Here is a 19,780-nt window from a genome sequence, read left to right on the forward strand (position 1 = left end):
TCCTCCGCTTTCACTGCCGGCTCCGCTCTCTGCTCTCACTTTCTGCCTTCTCTAGAACTTTCCCTCCGGTTCCCAAAATTTCAGAAAAAAATTCAGCGGAGCCCTGATTAAAAATTTTAAAAGCTAAAGTGACAGTGAGTGCTCCCCCCCACCCCAGAACGAGCTGCTTTTGCGGTTTAGCTGGACTTCAGCTGCTCTTCTCAGAATCCTTGTTTTCATGTGTGAATCACAATATGTTGTAGTAACGAGTTGTTATTTTCTGTTGTTTACTACACCAGTACTCCACAGCATCAAATGTACAGCTTTTCTGTTACCTTTGTCAACCATTTTTAGAACTGAACTTGCTTGTGCACGTCACCTGATGTGTGAATAAAGAAGAGCGCAGGACAGGAGTCTGCTACTGAGCTGAATACAGAAATGCTTAATTTTTCATTCAGGAGCTGCAGCACCAGCTGCTTTGCCTGGAGAACTCGGCTGCCTTATTAATGCTGGCTGTACTGTATGTCAGGTAGCTCTGCCATGTTATTTCTGGGTGCAAGAATAATATTCAGTTGTTAGGTTTTTTTTGCTGTTACAAAATCAGATACCGAATAAGACTGCGTGCCCAATTTTGAACATGCTCTGTTATTCTGAACATGGTCCTTTATTCCTCTCTCCTGTTCGAGATAACACGTGGTCCTTAAATCCAGCATGCAGGCAACTGGAAAGACTCGTCCGGTAAATCCACACCCCGTTGCCTCGGCTGGTGCCCGTTGGCACGTCTGCTCCTAGCGGCCTTGGCTTGGTGAGTCCCCAGTGTCACCTCCTTTCTTTGGGAGTGCTAGAGATGGGTGTTACAGCCCTTTTTTGCTTATACATGGAATAGTAATTTTTTCATCATCTTTGCTTTACACAGCAGGAAGTTTTATAGGGCTGAAGACATCTTCAGCTTCACTGCAGAAAACAGTGGTTGGTAACGTGGTGTCTCAGTCTGTTGTACACTAATTGAACAAATCCCACATTTCATGTGCTGCTGTTTCTGTAGCTATAATCCTTTCCTTCTCAATTTCTAATCAGGTAGATGTGGTTTAGGAGCATTTATTTTTTTATAAGATATAATACTGAACTATGAGATAACTTTATCAAATACGTACAGTATTTGAATATGTAGGCCAATGAGTTGGATGATCTGTGCCTGAATCTATTTTGAAATTTTGGTAAAAACCGCAAATTTCATTGGAAACATATCTTTAGTGGAGAATATATTTAAGCACATCTTTAATGCCTTTGAATCAGGGCCTTGAAGATCAGCATTTTTAAACAGGGAAACAATACTGACACTTGTTCTGGGAGAGAAGCACTAAAACTAGGAGTGTAGGTTGGATACCAAAGAGCTGTGCTGTTCGAAACCCCAAAGTTACGCACTCGTAACTGCTCTGTGGACAGTGGGAAGCCCAAATGCTCTGTTTAAAGAGGTTTCAATAATAACTTCATCCAGCTAATTTGCTCAAAGCAAAAGGTTTAAAGTCTAGAGAAGCTCTGTTATTTAATTAAATACCTCCCTTCTCTATTTCTGTCCATAAAGTGAATTTAAAATTAAACTAAGAAGAATGTTATTCTTGTCCCAGAGCTCTAAATGGTTTCTAGAGCTTCTGTCTTTGAAGTATTGTGACATCGGGGAACCAATTAAAACATATTTAACCGATCTGTTCAAATGGTTCAAACTCAGACTTGGTGTGGGGCTCAAACAAGCTTGGGTGAGAGCACCTGGTGATTTTAAGGAAAAAGGGGAGAGGAGGGTTGGGCAAGTGAAAATAAATGAAAATAATGTTGTGCATGAAGGTCTTATTTCACTTCAGGTGCTTAAATGTTCATAACTCTTGGTTGTTGGCACTTGGGCAGGTTTGCCTTGTGTCTTCAGCTGCCCCATATTGCAGGCTGCTCCTGAGCAGACATCCAGTAATCCTGCTGGTCTCGTCTGCAGAAATGTTTGACTGTAAAACTGATGTGCAGTTGCACATTTAATACCCCAAAGCTGTTTGCCAAGTGGAGAATTGTTCTCAAGCTGCTCTGGGAAGTCTCAGAGCTCTCTGCTAGTTTGGTTGGGGTTTTATTTTTTTTTTTTTTAATGCAAAAATTATTTCACAGGTAAGTCAATATATACATCCTGAACTGCCTGTGAGTAACTCTGTAATAAGCACGGTTGTGTTGATAAACTGCCCCGGTAAGAGGCACCCCATTGCCCACAGTGCAATGAATAGCAAACTTACACTGAGAGAAGAGCCAGGCGTTCATCCCGAAGCAATTGCTTCAAATTAAAGCGTTTTGCTTCTGCATTTGTTTATTTTGTGAAGGCATTTATTTATAAAGTTTTCGGTTCATGTTTGAAATCTCAGTCCTATATACAATTGCACACATATTTACACATGGAAATGAAACGCGACTGAGGACAAGAATAAAGATTATCACGAAGAAAAAGGATTGCTTTCAAAAATTTATCCAACCCTACCTTTTTATGGCAGATGAAGGAAAGTGGGGAAAAAAACAACAACACTGAAGCCCCACTTTATTGTATATAAGCTGATTTTTACTCCTCGGGACCTTTGTCAGACCAAGCGTGAAGATGCACTCATATTAACTCTCTCGAGTGGAGGTTTTTTGTGTTCCTAAGGCGAAGTAAGAGCCTGCACCGCCAAGGCTCCTCGCAAAGAGCCTGCAGACAGTGGCTGGAGTGTGAAGCACCATCCTCACTGTCTGAAGAGGGGACAAGAAGGCTCACACCATTAATAAACCATTTTTGGGGAACCTCTCTACCACAGCCGCAGTGCAAAAATGATCCCAAAGTACTCATGAACTCCAGAGCTGCAACTCAGCTGAAACGCGTGATGAGCAAGAGCTCCATTTGTCTTGACAGTAAGCCGTAGATGCTCCATCACACCACTTTTAATTACCTGTCAATGAAAGGAAAGTTGCTTTTAAAAAAGAAAAGCCCTTTCTCCAGAGAAAAAATTTCTCTCAAGGTCTAACTCATTACGTGAATAACGGTGCCTCTAGACCAGAGCTCACGCATAGGTACCTGCTGGGTGAGGGAAGAGGGTTTTCAACTGGAAATCAACTTTGATACCAGCTCTATACACTCTGTTGTCTTCTGTTTAATTTCATTACATGCTGGTATATAATGGCCAGCTTTGGAAGATCATTAGAAGCAGAAAAACACATCCGAAATGAACAAATATTTAAGGTAATATCGTGTTAAAGATAATAGCGAACAGAGCGACCGTGCAGTGCGTGTCCAGGGGCAGGCTGGCCGGGAGGAGAAGACAACTCATCCAGGGACTGAGGCACTTGGAGAGGGTTTGAAAATGAACAACTAACATGAGTCAGATGTTTTCGGTTTTCATTCTTCGATGACAGATGTATTTGTGTGTGTTTTGGACTTGAAGTAAAAATTATATAAGCTTTTCTAATTTTTGCAGGAGTCAGCTTTTAAAGCAAAAATCGCTCCAGTACTTTTATGCCATTTTAATTAACATTGCTTATTCCTCTAAAAAGTGCAAAAGTCTATGAAGTGTCTGTCATCTGCGCTGAACTACCTTCCATATTTTGTTAGAGGTGTAAATGGTAGAGAGAACTTGTCTTTTGTTGTCAGGACATTGTAACCCAACGGGAATTTTAATTTAATCAACATATAGATTACGCCTACCCCCAGCTCTTACCTTATACAGGATTTTTTCTCCATCTGCTTCTGAGGAAGGAAAAGGCAGAGCGGGCGCTGATTTCTTTTTGTTGCTGTTTAGCTCAAGTGAGACCAGACTCTGGTTCCTCCGGGTTAAATATTCTTCTACCAAAGCAGACAAAATTAATTTTCTTTTTTAACATTTAGAATTTAATATAGGTTTAGAGATAGATAGACTATCATCTCTCTGGTGCCATAGACATGGGAACGTGATGCGGACAGGAATTTCAGCATCCCCTGGTGGAAACCCTTTGCTGCACGTTCATGTCCAGTTCCATATGTATGGTGCCTTGGCTCCGTGTGAGCGTGCCGGCTTCCATCTGCCTGGGTGGCATCCTGCCTGCTCAGCCTAAATTGTGGGTGGTTTCAGCCCCCAAAATAGGGATTTCTAAGGGCCGGTGCAGTGCTGCTGCATGCCCGTGCCCCCGGCCACAAGCAGAACTGCAGGGACGGGGCTGGATTGTGGCACAACCTAAATGTCAGGATGGGGAAAGAAAAATCTGATGAGGGGGCTGTAAATATTTCACTGCAGCATTTCTCCACTGATGGCCAAACTTGCATTTCTGATTACGCTGCGCAGGGTAAGAGCACAGGCTTTTTGTGGTAGCAGCAAAGGAAATAAGCAAAACTTTTTATTTCTCAACTGAGGAAATAAAGATCTGAAAATCCTGGAAATGCTCCCTATGCAAAAAAATCCAGGGTACCATTTTTATATTTTTCTTATTATTACTGCACTTTAAGATGCAATAATTTCACAAGTCTAAACTGACGATGGGTAGATGAAGGGATTTCCTACCACCTGTTGAGCTATTAGAAACAGCAGATGTTACGTAATTCTGGAAATATAATTCTATATTGGAATTTATAATTCTTCATTTATTTGCACATTTCTGAGAAATTAAATAGATGTGATTCCTAATGATCTAAGTCATTATAGAGAAAAAGAACGCTATTAAAAATCTGGTGCTCCAAGATTATCTTCTTAATTTTAAATATCAAATAATTTCTCTGATGACAATGGAATACTGTACTGTGACTGCAGTGGCCCAAGAGAACATAGTCCCAGGCTATAAAACAGCCCCAACATTTTTTTTATACCAGAGAAACTCTTATATTTCACTCAAAACCAGAAAAGCCCAATACCCCAAGGTAGTCTAATTTCATATCCCAGAAAACAGAATATTTTTTTCTGTGTATGCAAATTGCATTTTTATTGCAGCAAAGCGAAATGTGTGATTTTTATTTTTTTTTTCCTTCTAGCTCGTTGGAAAAGCAGTTGATGTAATTGGACAATTGATGTAATTGCATATGCAATTGGAGTAATTGCACATGCAAATAAGTGATCATTCTGACAGTTATAAAACTTCTGTGAGTGTTACAATGTATTTCTATGTTGCTTAGGCACATAATTGTACGTGTGTTTTGCACATAGGTTTTTTTATGCAGCATCCTACTTACTTATTTGTTTCATAACACCACTGTTACCTAAATATGAAGTATTTACACAGCAAGCAATAGAAATAATGGGTTCACCATAATAGTCAGGGCTGTGAATATATTATATCTAAACTGTGCTGCGTTTTACTTTATGGGGAGTGAAATAAACACTTACTAAAGAAATAACCTCATTTAAGCTCCAGTCGCTTTGCAGCAATCGACAGCGTACAGGATGTTTTGCCAGTTCCTGGGGTCATGTAAGGGGAACATGACAAGCAATTCTTTACTACGTATTTTTAAATCTGGCATTGTTAATGGTAAAATGTTAGGTGTAATGACTTTTTCGCTCACTCTTTATCTTTTCAGTTTTCTTGGCGTCAAGAGATATGGTCTATGGCCAGGTAAAATCCTCGTTCGCGTGTACGAGGCAACACACGCCACAGCATTTTGCAGCCAAAATATTTTGCGATTCTTTTTTCAAGCTGCTGGAACTCAGGCTGGAGCTGTGCACATTTAGGTCATTTCTTGTGGTTAGGTAATAGCTCTTTTACCTGTTTTTTCTCCTTTTTTTACCCTGCTGACTGTGGTGGAGGGCATTAGCAGCGTGTTTCAACGGTGTCAGGATTTAAGGGAACTGGTAGAGCCAGACCAACTAAAAATGGACCGAGTACATTTAACTTATTACTTTTATTGACTTCTGCCATTCTAGAGTAGCAGTCCTCTGCGTATCAGTATTATTAGTTGCGTATCAGCTAATAAAGGAGACTCTTTGAATTTTTATGAGGCAAATAAAATCTCAGATCGGAATATTATTGTTAGTAAAATTCGGTGGCACTATAGAAATAAAATAAAAACGCCAGCCTCTGAGCTTAGGCGGTGATGCCGCTGCCTAATGCGTGGAAGGGCCAAGCAGGCTGCAGGGGTGGTGCCGAGCGAGAGCTCTCCTGGTCTGAACAGAAACATAGAGTTTAATGTGACAGAATTACGGGAAGGCAGAAAGTGCCCAAGGTGAAGCTGAGGGAAGGAAGTCTTATGAATATAGACTACCTGGCCGAATTTTTGAGATGTCTTGACTTATAATTTAATTACGTCTCGTCTGTAATAAGAAAATAGCATTTCTGTTTTTTAATTGTAATTATTTTGCTCTGAAATATGTGAGGTTTTTTTTTCCTCTTTGGCTATATTAGGTCACTGATTTTCCATGCAAGGATGTCACCGAGATTTATTCCATCCTTCAAGTACTATTTTGTCATTCTAGCTGTAAATCCAGCAGCGTGGCGTCACTTTCCACCTGGGGGGCTAAATCTGGCTATACGCACAGTGATTGCAATCCTACGGGTTTCTGTTCAAGTTCTCCGTTATTAATGCAGAAAGTGTTAAGGAAAAAAAAAAAAAAAAGACACCCCTCTGACCCCGAGTGTGGAAATACCAATTTTCTTATATATGAAGGAGGAGCTGGTGGGTACAGAAGTCAAGCCCTTCTAAAAGGCTTATTAGGATAAAAGAATTTAAAGCACCCCCTGGGCCAGAGGAAGACTAAGTTAAAATCTATAGGCCAGATTCTTGGCAGTATGAATCAATATAGATCCATTGAAGTGTACAGGATATGCTTATTTTCATATAAGGTAAGCAGCTGGTCCTATATGTATTTGAAGTATTTAAGCTAGAGGAATCCCTAGTGAGATCAAAAATATCTTATTTCCAACAGCATTCTGGGCAAACAAAAGAGCCAGGAAAAAAATACTTTCCTGTTCATATATTTATGGCACAAGAAATTCATCTTTCCAGCGTAAGCCGTCATTTTTATTCTGGTGATGCTGTGCTCACTCTATATCCTGAGCAGCTCTCTGATTGATCCAGCGAAGATGTGAGCCTGCTTCTTTTCTCACCTGTGAAGCCAATTCCTACAGCTCTACGTGTTCCTGGTTCAAACTCCATCTTCCTAATCATTATCTGAAAATTGTAGCAACTCTTTTGGGACAACACTACAGAAGAGGAAATTTGATTCTCAAAGGCCGTGCTTCCTCATAAATTTCTCTCTATATAGGGTGGTATCTGTATCGAAAAACTATGGATCCTTGCTTTGAAAATGTATTAGTGCCTAGACACTGCCAGAGACTGGATTATTTGGACTTTTGGCTTGATGCAATCTGGCAATTCTTGTTACAAAGCAATGCTCTGCAAATGGCAGAGATGCACAGAGCCCCAGACACTGGCATTTGTTCTGCGCAGACATAGAGATGTATGCTCTGAAGGGCAAATAAACCTGGAAATTGATCTTTTTTTCAGGTGGACATCTCTGGTTTTGGGCTGCTCTGTAGATATCTGGACAAAGGAAGGGTTGTGGCACTTCTACATCACAGTTGGAAGTGGCAAGCTGGTTTCTGCTGGAGACCAAGGAGTGTGCTGAACCTGAGTGCTCAGCCTTGCTCTAAATGCAGTGTAATTCCCGTATCACTTTGTGTACATGAGCTTTTTAGATTCGTGCTAGGCAATACCCGTCCTGAAATCACTGCAGCCTCATTGACTCCTCTTGGTTTCAGCCAGCAGGGGTGGACCACCAGGTGGCCAGGAGGCCACAGCTCCAGCTGGAGAGCATCATTGCTGGAGAGCATCATTGCTGGAGAGCATCATTGCTGGAGAGCATCATTGCTGGAGAGCATCATCGCTGGAGAGCATCATCGCTGGAGAGCATCATCGCTGGAGAGCATCATCGCTGGAGAGCATCATCGCTGGAGAGCATCATCGCTGGAGAGCATCATCGCTGGAGAGCATCGCTGCCCACCTCCCTCCTCCACAGCACATCCAGCTGAGGAGCCAGCACAGTGTGCCCACGGCAGAAATTTCCCCCTCTGAGCTCTGTTTTCACATCATGCCCTTCCTGCATTTCGAGTTCATGCCGGTGGAGTAGCTGGTATCTTTGAGCCATGCAAACAGTAAAATAAGCGCTTGGGTAAATCAGAATTTTTTAATGGAAGTGGAATCTACAGAGTAGCACATTCTTCTGAGAGTCAATGCTGAAGTATTTACACCTCTGTGAGGCAAAGGGAACATGTGCGTTAGAGGGGGAACTGGGAGAGTGCTCAGGACATTGCTTCGATATTCTACACAAAGCACGTACCTGTCTCTATTTGTCCTTTCAAAATGCGTCTGCAAGATGAATGAAATTTAAGAATAGTATTATTTGAGAGTTCTTACTCTGTTTAACCTTTGCGTGCAGGTACTACAGTATTTTGTTGAACAAACACTCATGTTAGATTGGAACTTGATCTTTAGATAACATTTGTAACTTGATAGGAAGAACTTCTTGCTTGATCGGTTCCGCTGAGAGATGAAGAATTACCTTAATTTCTCAAATTCACGTACAATTTTAGGGTTAGTTCTTCAGTTGAGGTAATCCAATGTGACTGCAGGATTACCAGCAGAACTGCCCCAGTGTATAATACTGTCGTGTCTTGTGGAGAAATTCTGATGCAAGGAAAGGCTTCCCGTTTCCCTCCTTTCACCTTCTCTCATTTTCTTCAGTTTAATTCTTAATTCCAATAGAAATTCAGAAAAAAAAAAAAGTGCCTGTCTTTGGTTTTATGTTTATTCCCACAGTGCTGCTGAGTAAGAGCCTTCACTACTTGCCCATCGCTTGCCCGCTGACAGAAAACGCAGTGCCACTCATCCAGATTCGGGTCATCCCTGTTGGGCAGGTGAGCACATACTTTCTGTTTCGCGTCCACAGCTGTATGAGTTGAGCAGGTGCAATACGACATTTGCTTAGTAAACCATATTATTTTCTTCGTAACTACTACTTCCATCTTCCTGGCTTCTGAAAAAAACACTCCTCCAGTGCTTGTTGAGAGCCGCAGAGGCGAGTTAATCGTGCTCAGGATATTTGTCATGCAGCACGTGGATGGCCACTCATGCAACATAATCTTGCAGCTATGTCACCTCGTAGCACGTTCCACCTCGTACTGGGTTTGCAGCTAATTTTCTCTGTGCAGCTTCACGGTGAAACACTTTTAGAAATGGTCACAGCTCCCGCAGATGGGGGTGGAGCGGCACCCAGCAGTGCTGCCAGCGCTCCTCAGACATCGTCTTGGTGCTGGTGCGATGCTGGTACCTGCACTGACACGCTGGTACCTGCACTGACACGCTGCTCCCTGCTCACCTTTCTATTTCTCAAAGAAATATTTATGCAGCTGGGAAATCGCTTTCTTCTCGTAGCCTGTTTTATTTAGGCAATGCTGCCACTCTAGACATTTCTTACAACTTTGTCAGCGTACAGATGGTGATTTGCTGTTGTGTTTCCTACTTCCTTGTACAGGTCCTACACTTTTCTTTGGTAAAATATGTTTAATTCCTACTACGGCATAGGGATAATATACCCGCTTGCTGAAATCCAACATTTAACTTGCATGTTCTAACATCTAGAAGTCAAACCTTTGTATATAGACCTTTTAAAGAAAAGAAGAAAAGTCGGAAAGATTTTTTCTTTTTTTTTTTTTAAAAATGAATTAGTTGCAAGTATCTGTAGTGTTCAGAACTCGGCCTAGATGCTTTCGCAAACCTTATTCAAAATGCTCTTCTTACATTCAGTGGAATGAAACTTCTGTATAGGAGGTTTTCTTACAAAATATTCTGTTCAAAATATGCCTTCAAATTCGAGGCAAGTGAAAAATACCGTGGCATGGTCCCTGCTCAGTGTTTCTTGCCTGTATTTTCATTCTTTTGGTTACTGCTAAAGTCAGGAAGTGAATGAGAACACAGAACAAGTGGGTTTTTTTAATAATTGCACATTTCTGAAAAGTCCATTTTGCATTTCTGCTCTGATCTGGGCTTATCTTAATCAGAATTTTTCTGCCATTTGGAAGTAAGTGATCTGTGTCGCTAGTCAGAAAAACACTTATTTCCATGTGCAACTTTAAGCTGAGTATTTCAGTTCCTCATGTTCAAGCTGCTGGTGAACAGCACGGTGAGGTTTCATGCTTGCTGAAGGAGTGTGGCAGAATAGACCTTTCTTGTCAGAAACTCATTTGTGTACCTGGCAGCATCCCGACAAGGATCCAGCAGGGAAGGGCCCACCCAGCATCGTGGGCTGTTGAGCTACGTATTCCCTTCTAGCAATGCATTCAGCCTGGGGCCGGGCTGCTCTTCATGAAGCCGTGGACACTGCTGGCTTCTGTAAGGGTATCCATAAAATAATTCGTGCTAATTACAACACCACTCCTAAAAAAAAATGCATGAGAAAAAAAAAAAAGATCTTCCCCATGAAAAGATGCAGACAAACATTCTGGATGCTGAAGTTTTTAAGGTGGCAAGGTGAGAAAACATAAGCCACTGACAATAACCCTTTAATGTACATAGAGGGAAAGTCGGTAGTTTTAGCCACGGTGCAGCAGAATTTAAATTATACAGTTCAAAATACACAGAACTGTTTTTAGCACAAATGGATAAAATACATGTTTTGCTGTAAGTACAGATTTTTAAAGAGGAAGGTAATTACAGCCCTAAGGCCTTCACGGTGCAGTGTTATTTCTGTGTCATTATCCCTCGCGCGGTCCCCCAGCACCCTGGGCTGACCTGGGGCCCCGGCTCCTTTCAGAGACTGAGCTGATGCTACGCTGAGATCTATTTGCAAAAACCAAAACTGAGCCTTGTATTAAAACAAATCCCCCATATGGTGGCAGCCTTTTGAAAGATATGGGGAAATCCACCTTCCATTTAATGTTTGTTTTAATGCAAGCCAGAAGGAAACACACGTACTGTGGAATGGTTCCTCTCGCTTTGGTGGGGAAAACCAGTCCTCTGTAATGCACTTTCACAGCAACCTGTAAGAGAGCAGTATTTCCTAATGCTCACAAGATTATTTCAGTCCTGGACCTTATTTCAGTTGATGACTATTTTTAGTCACTTCATCACTTCTCAAGTGCTTAAAACAGTCACCCTCTCAGATTAATAAATATAGGTCCCACTTCAGTTACCGGTGGTGGTGGTGTTAATGCCTCAGCATAGGCTACAGGGTGGCTCTTTGTTCCTCTTCTATGAGGCATTTCTGCTTATATTCAGCAAACTCTAAAATCGGGTGCTCAGCAGAGTCCTCCTTGTTTCCAGACGCTTTCCAATGAGCACCGTGTTAGCATCTCCTCTCCTTTCTGCTGGGACTGGGAGGGGAGCCATGGAAAGGGTAAGGAACAGGGAAAAAACATTTACCAAGGATTTAAGATCTGTAAATCAGGGCCATGAACTGTAAAGCACACCAGGGAAATCAGGGCTAATTCCTTTAACTGCCCATTAGACTTACTTTGCTTGTTCCTACTTACAGTATGTGATTGCTGAAGAAAAGCTGCTTTCTGGGGAAGCTCTGACATCACTACATGTTTTGGCTGTTTCTAGATGTCCAGTTAGGCAACAGCACTAGGATCCAAAAGAGGTTTCATTTTTCTTTGAAGTGCCTCAGGAAGACTTTTTCTCTTTTCCCTTGGTTTAAGGGATGATGCCCACCAGACTCAGCTGAGAGGAGCAGAGTCGTTGGAAGGCAGGAGGAGACCTGATGCCCCAGCAGACTGACACCATTTGCCTTCAAGTCGTGGCAGGGAAGAGCAGCCTTTCTGTATTCTGGCATCCCAGCAAAAAAAAGTAGGTGTTTTGAAAGCAGATTTCGAAGCGTAGTGGTTAGGCAGCCTTTTGTCTTTCTTATTGCTCAGAGTAGGACTACTGTACTGCCCCGAAATGCAATATTTCTGCAATATTTTGTCCCCAAGTAATAATAAAAAAGGAAGTGAGAGAAATGCAGCCGGTGATAAACACATTTGAGAAGCACTGATGGTATCTGCTCCTGTTTTCAAGTCCTCTTATCCTGTGGCTTAACCACCCGCCTTGCACCCTGTTCCCTACAGGAGCTGTGTTCCCAACAGGAGCTGCGAAGGCAGGGGGAGGACAGAGATGCTTCTTTTTTGGACTCCTCACCCATTTAATGTTTCCTGCATCGGACCCCTCAGCCCCTCTTTCTGCCGAGCACAAGGTACCCCCATGGCTGTGGGAAGGGGGCAGGTTTTCTTTGCCAGCTCATGCAGATGAAATGGCTCTATTCTGCCTAACGGCTCTGTGACTTACAGCCGGCTTATTGTTTTAGAAATAAAGATATTAGTATGCAAATGACTCTGGAAGGTGTTTCTTCTCATTAGAGAGTGAAGATCATTTGATAAAAGATGCAGTGTGCTTCATCTGTAAAAAGGCTTAGCAAATTTGTCTTGTCTCAACAGCACCCTAACAACAAGACCGATCGGATAATGCAGCGAAGAAAGCGCAGGAGACAAATGGTTTATGACACTCAGGTTACCTTTACTGTGCAAGGTGGGCGTGAAATTTTTTATGGTGAGACAAAAAAGATGATGGGCAATTAACTACAAACTCATGCAGCAGGTTTATCATATGCTCAGCTCATCCATCTGTGTCTCAGTCTCCAGTGGACTCATGAGTTTCATCAAGAAAACCATTTTCAAACCAGCAGACCAAAACAGATCGTTTTCATCTCCAAGCTCCATCGAGGCTTTGCAGCAGTTTTACCTTATGTTTACAATTTATGGATGCAACACATACACGTAGCAGAGAAGAGTGGCTCAAGCATTTTTCCCCTTGCGGGGCACTTGTTTTAAAATATTTCTCATTCAGGGACCAGTTCTGCAAATACTCGTATGCATGTGAATAACCTTATTCAGATTAATTACATTAAATCCTTTGGGGTGGGATGGTAAACGTGGTATGTAACTGCATTTAAATTCCAACTTCTGTCCTGTGATGACTCTGATAGAATAGGTTCAGGGAATTAGGAGGGGAAGGATGAGCTGGTTGTTAAAGCACTGAATCGGGATGCAAAATACAGGTGCTCAGTTTGCGCTCCTGCTGCAGAGTACCCGTGTGACCTTGGATGAATCACTTGGTCCAGTTGCAGCTTCGTTTTGACCCGTAAAGTCAGGATAGCTGTCGTTATGATATGTGTGTGCCAAATATATAAACTATTATCATTACAAATATATTAACTAAATATTTAACTATTGCCCTTCACAATATTATGCTAATGAATATTTTACTAAAGAAATTTAAGAACTAATCATATATAAATAATATTTTTCCCTAACTAATTAGTTTGATGTAGTCTTGCCAGATTGGTTAAAAAAAGAAATAGATTTTCAGAATTGAAGGTAATTATTTTTATCCTATGAATTTTCAAGTCCCTTTTTTCGATCTCTAATTCTCACAGCTTCACAAAAGGCATACGCTTCTTCCCGAGAGATCGGGCTGGGGAGGGAATCAATAAAGTCGGAGCCATGGGACTAATCAGTTAAACTGTCACAAAGCCCTGAGATGATGTCTCTCTTACTGACCATGTAAACAGGGGAGGGTGCTAAACCTAGATCGCATAGGAATAATTCTAATAAGTTTTATAGACGATGAAGCAATGCAGGTGTGGCAGTGCCGTCCTCAGTTCTGCCGTGGGGCTCACTGCTGCTGGTGGGCAAACACCTGATGATGCCCTATGAAAATTATGTACTTCCAGCTGTTCTCTTCCACGCCACGCTCTTGTTCGCTTGTATTAAGACGAATATCACTTGGAGGAAACAGAGTCCTAATTTTTCATTTATTTCCCGGGTACGTGTACATTTTTTATCCCTTTAGAATAATGCCAGCTATTGGTGTAACGCTGTGCGACTCTATCAGGCTCAAAGGAGTGAAAGGGTTCCTTTAAATTCACTGCCTTGCCACTCAACACGGCTGAAGAAAGTGAGCTATTGAAGAAAGATATAGGCCTCGTGGTCTTTCCTGACAGTCAATAAATCGGAGTTTTGTCAGACCAAAGAGATGCCATAAAGAGAGCAGATTAAAAGAGATTAGTTCTGCCAAGTGGCCTGAAGAGAGAATTTACGGCTCCCTTCCACCTGCCTGGCGGAGCTCGAGGATGCACAGGCTCCAGAGGTCAGTGAAAATCCTTCTGCTTCTTCCACAGGGATTTGCATCACAGCCCAAACGAAATCTGCTGTATTGGAGGGGAGGGGGAAGAAAGGATCAAGAGATGCTTGTTTTTATTTTTCCATCTATATGTTACGTTTGCAACAAGCCCACTTCTGATTTCTGTCACAAAATATTCCCTTCATGCTGGTTGGCGGTTGTTGTTGCGATCAAAGTTGTATAATTGAATTCAAAGGCATAACAGTAACTCAAAAAAATTTTTAATATCAACACAGGAATGGTGCTATTGCGCAGTGGTGTGAGTGCTAGTATTCACATCAGTGGGTCTTTGGCAAGACATGAAATGTGCACAAGTAATGGTGTTTGATTCCCCAAGGCACACGTGGGAGCCTGAGGGTGGGACGTGAAGGGAGAGGAGGTGGAGAGCTGACCATAAGCAAGCGCCAGGGGTTCAGGTATCAGCCGTAAACTGAGTTTAGTTTTAAGCATCCAAATGCAGAGCTGCAGTTGGCTGTTGTGGTGTCTTTGATTATTTGGATTAAGTAAAAAAAAAAAAAAAAAAAAAAAAAAAATAGTCACTTTCAGACAGGTCTGAAAATGTGGCAAGTACAGGCATCATCACTGGATTTATGTTGGCTGATAAAAACTTCATAAGCCCAGTCTTTCATGGCTCAAAGCTTTCCTTGACTTCAGACGGGAGCGTGGCCCGAGAACACCAGGATAAGCGTCCGGCAGCTCCTGCCAAGAGACGACCTGGCTGGGAAACAAGAATAAAACAGGGTCATGTATTCTGAAGTAGTGAGGGAAAGGGAGAGCTTTTACCAGGGAAGCTCAGAGGGAGCGAAGGGTGTTACAAACATGCTGGAGTGAAAATGCACTTAGACCTACAAGAGCAGAGCTGTTTTAAGCCCTCTGCTCAGAGCCCAGAGCGAAGAGCCATTAACGCGTAGAGCCCTTTCACAGCTCATAAGAAGACAAAATGTCTTTACTGCCTGCGCTGCCCCACAGAACGACAGCAAAACATTGTAATTTGAGGGCCAAGTTTTAAGCATGCCTTATATTATGCACAAAAAAACGGAGATGTATGTCTGCATTTATAAATAGTGGAGTAAATATAACTGTTTTACAATTTAACCTTAATTTTGCATAGGTAAAATTACTTCCATCCCATTTTTTCTCCCTAGTTTTCAACAGGCATTTTCTAATTTCCAATATAAATTGAGATATTTTATAATACTTTATAACGTGATACTGCAAATACGTTGGAGTAATGAGTTCTCTTTGCAAACGGGAGGATGCTACTGTGGGTATGTTATTTTGATCATAATAAGCTATGGAGAGAAAACTTGATGTAAAAAGGCAATATACGCATGTGATATACCGTCTTTCCTGTTATCTGTTTCCCTCAAACATATTTTTTTAAATCCCTTGGAAAATCCTGTTTTACATTATTTAACAAAGGCATATAAGGAGGGCACAGAAGTTTAAATGCTTGGAGTTAACAAAACAGACATGAAAGTCAGAATCTAAATAGAAACATCAGTATCTAACAGCATAATTTTAAAAATACGCCGTGTATTTCTACAGCTGCTTTGAAATAGTTTGAGATAGAATAGAAATAGATAGAAAATATGAAAGGAAGACTGTCATATCCATGAAAATGATTTGATAACATGCCTTTCCCCTTGGTTTTATTTGCCTGTGGAGGAGCTACTGTAGAGAGAACAAGTTCATCTAAAAGCATACATTTTGCTTGATAAAAAGGACATTTGCTTACTCCCGGAGATTGAGTATTCTGGCCCTGTTTGATTGACTGAAGAAAATTAAATGTAAAATAAGTAGGGAGAGGAGAGCTGTAATAGTAAGGTATATGAGACATTTGTTTTATGTACAATGTGCACACTTTTTGGAGCTTTCAAGTGGTCCACTAAAATTTATCTTAATGTTAAAGTCAATGCTTTTTCATTCATAAACAATAATAACACGTGCAAAACCTCATACAAAATAAGATATAGAAGGTTAATTCCCCCTATGAAAGTCAGTCTACAAACATAAATCCTGTAATTTAGATTGCAAAACCAGTGATGCAGGGGTTATGTTTTATTTGTACGGCACACTGCCCATGACGACTGCTACCCAAGACTGCTGTTCCTGAGCATCACTGCAATAAAATTGGTAAGATTGATTTTTACCATGAGTAAAGGGAGCGGCCACGTGCCCATTAACACCAGTATTGAGGACCTGGGCCTGGTGTCACGGGAGCTGTTTGAAAACTTTTGCTGGGTTTGCCTTGCACTACTTCAAGGCTTTGTTTAATATTCCAAATAAGCAGTCATCCCATTCTCAAGTGATCAAGGGAATATATTTAAAAGTAATTAATTACTGGTTAATTGCCATGCAGGTTACTGTCTTGTATAATAAAATTCCTGGAAATTTTAGTTGCTGTAATAAGCTAATGAATTTTTGTAGGTATTTGTGTTGAGACTGAACAATCCTAAGGTAGCTGCGCAGCCTATGCCTACTGTACAAATCTCAAAGAGGGGCTCATAAATCTTTTAAAAGCATGAGCTGGCACTGTTTCAGTGAAAGAATTGAATCAAATGAAAATCCTGAAATGGGTTGTTTGGGAAGCTTAATTAAAATAACGGCCAACACAAAGTGCTAAGGGATAAGACCTGTACCTAATAAAAAAATCAGAAGCCTGCAAAGCAAACTTTTCCTTTGAAGCAGTCACCTCTGACAAAAGAGGTTTGCCCATCAGATTTCTGCCAGAATTTTAAACCGTTTTGTTGTGGATGGTGCTGTACATATTTTGGCTAGGGAAAATATTTTGCTGTGATCCCAGGTTCTTTGTTGGCTTCTGTGTGCCACGCGTGGAACACAAAAATTATATACCTGCTGTAAAACAAATTGTGGGATTGACTAGGTCTCCAGGAGTAAGATTGCTTTCCATAAAGGAGTGATCAAACAGCTCTGCCTGAGCCCGTTTGAGGTGCCATCGGGTGAAATGGTCCCATTGCCTGTAGCTTCCCTCTGCTGAGTTGCGCTATTTACACCCTGCCCAAACTGCCCTGCAGCGTATGTTCTCGCAGGTGCTCAGAGGGCACGGTGAACGATGCTCAAGGTGTGTATTCCTATTCTATCCCTATGACAAATCATGGTACAATAGTCAATATTAAATGGTTGATGCCATGCGGTAGGAACTCTGGTGTCGGTTTGGTCTGACGTCTAACTGTGGCTGTTATGACTTACCCTGGCTGCAGCAGAAGCGTTGCCGAACCAACCCGGCGCCACGAGTTGAAGCTGGCAGACACGTGTGCTGATCCTCCCGCCTGCATTGCTTCGACCTGCCAGGCGCTGGCTTTTCCCTTTGGCAGCTCCAGCTCTGAAAAGATGTCACTGAATACTTCGGCTGTGTTACTCATCCTGTAAAAACTCAAAAAATCCTTCTCCATGATGTGGCAAAAAACTGAATTGCCGAACTTGCCCTGGAGCCAGGTACTGCATCCCAGGGAACCTCTGTTAACATCTGAGCAGCTTCTGGATCAAGGACACCATGTTCCACACCACAGGCTGTGCCAAGAGCGTGAGACCCAGCACCAACACTGGTAAAACTGAGTTATTCCTCCAGTGACGAAGCACTGGCCGTACAGGGGACCTGTGGCCCGCCTGGTGGAGGGCTAGAAAAGAGAGTGCAGATATATTAAAGCCAATTCTGGTTGTTTTTCAAACCAGAGCTCTGCTTTTATATATACTTGGATATTTTAAAAGCCTAAATTAGTATTCAAAGAACTGTTGGCAGTTTTGGGGCCAGATTTTGCTCTTATTTGCCTTTGTGCAAAACGGGAATGTATAAGTAGAAATTGGCACTATACAGAGGACAGATTTTAGCTTGTTTAAATGGAGTTTCTCAAATTGCTTTGCTCTTCTTCAGGCTGTGTGACTTTCCAAATTGGTGTTTCATTTGGGGGAGTAATGCATCCTCTGGGCACCGCACTTTGAAGAACATCACCAGCTCAGCTCTCGGCTATTTCCCTGGTGAAATCACGACTCGACTCTGAACTGAAGTGCAGTCCTCCATCACTTTTATCAGCCTAGTCCTTTGTACTAGCTACCCTCATTTGTGTGAATTCAGAGAGATTCAAGGTATTTGTGTGCGTCCTGCCAGCTTTTGAAGCAATTGCTGACCGTAGAGCAGCATCCCTTTGATGAAGTGACGCATGGCAGCTCGGAGCACTGGCAGCCAGATGGACGGGCTGCAGTTCCTCTGCCGAGGTTCTGATGTGGGGTTTTTTCAGTCTTGGAAACAACAGAGAGCCTTTACAAGCAAAACTAAATTGCTGAAGTAGAAAGGAAATGTTGGAAGTTTACAGCACATAAAATCAGAAGTTGTAGGTTGTTGATGTTTTTGCACTCTCCATTGTGTCTTTGCCTTTCCTATTTTACTGCGTCAAAAGGATGGAGCAGAGATTTGTAGCTTTTCCTTTCCTTTGGAAAAGGTGGGTGCAGGTTTGATTGGCTTCAGGGAGGTTACAATTTGCAGGTAGTTGCGCAGATGTTGAATAGTTTCGGAAAGTGTTTGTGCTATGAAACCCAAACCTGACAGACTAAAAGCCTGTGGGACATAGAATGAGTTTAGAGAGATCCAGAGCTGGACACTTCCAACTGCTGTGGGCAGCGTCACCACTCTCCATACTGCTTGCAGGGAACTATGAGAAATGGTTTCCTTCTCAGTTTCCTGATCATAAACTAGAAACAACCTTCCTTTGTAAGGTGATTTCCATCGTTCATAAGAAAGGTGTTAAATTTTAAGTTCATTATCATTATTATTCACCCAAACTGGCTTTAAAAATACACATATAGAACCAAATCGTGACTAAGAAAGCTTGCATTCAGATCTGAATGCTTTCTATTAATGGTCAGTCAGACACTCAATTGTAAGATTTTAAGTTTTCTCTTAATCAAAAAACACCAGCACAGAACAGCAGCGGTTTCACCCTTTTAGGCAGTTTGTGTGTAAAGGATGGCCTGTGAAGAGCAGAGGCCTTTGATGAAAGGGAGGTGTTTTCCTCATTAAACAGTATGATAATTAACTTGAGCGTGCATCCCCTTTATAACACGCTGCTCATGGGAAAGTTCTTTTTAATGGCACACCTGACCCTTCCCTCCCACGCTGGAGCAGTGGAAAGGCTACGGGGCAACAGCGTGTGTCAGGCCAGTTTATATTGTGCTTCTGGCATTTGGTGTGGCTCTGGTGGCCACCTGCATAGCTTTATGTTCATGCAAAATGAGAAACAAATACAAAGAAAAGCTGGAGGGGAAAAAAAAATAAAAAAAAATTGCAGGCCCATTCAGTGAAAATATTTCGTTTAATATTAATTTTGTTTTTTGGGCATTTTCCCTTCATGAAATACCCCTTGGAAGAAACTACCGCTTGACTTTTTCTTTCTGATGAATTTTAAAAGTATTTAACAAACTGAGGTAATTCTCCATACTGTAATGTGTTATGAATAATCTTATGCCAACTCTTACAACTCTCAGGAAGAGTTGGCTGTGTGTAATATTATTTACAAATTCAGAACACAAGGTTCTGAGGTAAATTTTTATTTTGTTTTTTTTCCTCCTCACTCTTCAGCTTTTAGAAGATGACAGAAATTTGGCCAGACTACA

At 41.7% G+C, this 19,780-nt stretch overlaps 1 long non-coding RNA gene across 1 annotated transcript; it reads left to right on the forward strand.

The window, feature by feature from the left end:
- The first annotated feature begins 664 nt into the window (after window positions 1-664).
- On the forward strand, window positions 665-12,267 carry LOC141749528 (uncharacterized). The gene is made up of 5 exons (XR_012589393.1): window positions 665-784; window positions 7,696-8,105; window positions 8,753-8,850; window positions 11,632-11,779; window positions 12,040-12,267. It is a non-coding gene; the product is annotated as an uncharacterized LOC141749528 (long non-coding RNA).
- The last annotated feature ends 7,513 nt before the right edge of the window (window positions 12,268-19,780 follow it).

The sequence above is a fragment of the Larus michahellis genome, chromosome 10 (assembly GCF_964199755.1).
Source record: "Larus michahellis chromosome 10, bLarMic1.1, whole genome shotgun sequence".
Classification (NCBI taxonomy): Eukaryota; Metazoa; Chordata; class Aves; order Charadriiformes; family Laridae; genus Larus; species Larus michahellis.